The following is a 2,086-nucleotide window of genomic DNA, read 5'->3' on the forward strand; positions in this document are numbered from 1 at the left end:
TAGTTTCGGGAGAAGAGACCTCCTTCCGCTTGACCTTAACCACAACCACTCCTCCCTCATTATCAACAACTCCTCCCTCCTCATCAACTCATCTGAACCACTCCTCCCTCATTATCAACAACTCCTCCCTCCTCATCAACTCACCTGCCTTTCATTATCACCCAGCCAATCCCTGGCGCAATCACCACAGCATAAATACACCTGCGATCTCTCAACCAAGTTGTTTGTTCTGCTCCACGACAGACCAAACATGGGTTGTGAGTACTGCACTTGTAGATCGGCCATTTTCACTATTCTTCAAAATCGCCATCCTCCTCCACCCCAACCTCCTCCTTCCGCCTCGATTCTCTAGGAATCCAGGGGGGGCAGTGACGGAGCAGAGACGACCAGCCGCTCATTCCGAGTATAGAGCAAAGATGACCGTCAGCTCCAGAGACTACGCCCCCACCCTGAGTCTCGCCCTACCTTGGGTTCCTCACTCCACTCCATGCATTCATCTCATTCTGTTTCAATAAACTGTTAATCTTGAGCGAAGGTGTGGTCTCTTACTAAGTGAAAGTGCCTATACTGCATACAGGCACTATAGTGTATTGTGCTTGATCTCTGCCAGGTCAGTGAGGTAGCTGCATATTCATTTTTAACTCATTGTTACTGACACTACACAATAGTGTTTTGAATGCCTTGGCAGAGGGGAAGGTGTCATTCTATTTCATGTACGTGTTGGTAACGTGCCTTACCCTGTACATGCAGATCTCGCTCATCATCTGTAGTTGAGTATGCTGCATCGTATGGGTCATTCACTAACTATATATATATATTGTAGTTAGTGCCCTGCTGAAGGGCATTACGGGTTATGTCATTGTTCATGTAGCCTACCCATAACTCCAAGAATTACATTTGTACAGTTAAATTAAAGGATTTAATTATTATTTAACCGTTACTCCAGATCCATGTGTGATGTATTGTCATGGGGTCTGGGGTTACTTGTCAAGTGTCACCACTGGTTCCTAATCTACAAAGATCTGTTTTACTGCTCTGAAAGGAGAGCTTAATCAACTTCACTGAGCTGTCAGGATTGGTTGAACTAAGGACAACAGCAGCACTTCACAGGTGAATGATATCCCCATGGCAGGCACTTAAAAGCCCTATCTATCCAGCTATTGCTCATCATGCCTTTCATTGCTTATCAAATTGTGTATTGAATATGTGTAATGGTGCCATGTTTATTTTAATGTCCAATATGCTTTATGAATTAAATGGACTTTGCTGTCTGTCTATCACTCGCTATGATCTATATGTGTATCAATCACTGTCCATCCATCTACTGTACCAATCCATCCAGTCAATGTATATATCTTTATAATTAAAGTTTTGTTGTTGTTACAACAAGTACTCATTGACTTTGAGTGTTTGTTCAGTAAAATTACTTTTAGTTTAGTTAGTTTAGTGAACAGAAAAAGCATTTACAGGTCGGAATATTTTTTCCTATCCTGTCAGAGTCTAACTTCTACAGTGTGAAGCTTTCAGCTTGTCTTCACATCCTATTCCATCTCTTTTCCTCTCCTATCCGGTCACCCGTGAGTGGATAAGGTGCTGTCTTTCTGTCTTCTATGTCCCTCTACTCTACTGTACCTTCTCTTCCTGTCCTCGATTTTGATATCAAAAGTCTCCTTCACCCCCACCCCCTTTCTCTCAGATGAAAGACAACTTATTTTCTGTTCTCTCTTTCATCTTCACCAATTAATGTGGCCACATCCAGTTTGTTAAGTATACCTGGTTTTCACATTAGCACCCACCACCTGAACTTAAGCCTCGCCCACAGCTGTGTGTTGTATGATATTGGGGGAGGTGTTAGGGAGGAGTTAGGGTTTTGATGTCACAAAAAGTGAGTATTTTTGATTAGGCCTTTTGACTCAAAGGCTTTCAGCTTCCAAGAAGAAACCAAAAATACACAGCAAAGACATATTTTAATATTCTAACCACACCTGGGGATCTAGACTATTAGAGTAAGGTTAACTCCATAGACACATACAAAACAGATAAAGAAATCACGGCACTCTATCTTTAATACACCTCTCCTCTCCTC

This window comes from Protomyctophum bolini (genome assembly GCF_963924005.1).
Source record: "Protomyctophum bolini genome assembly, chromosome: 9".
Taxonomy (NCBI): Eukaryota; Metazoa; Chordata; class Actinopteri; order Myctophiformes; family Myctophidae; genus Protomyctophum; species Protomyctophum bolini.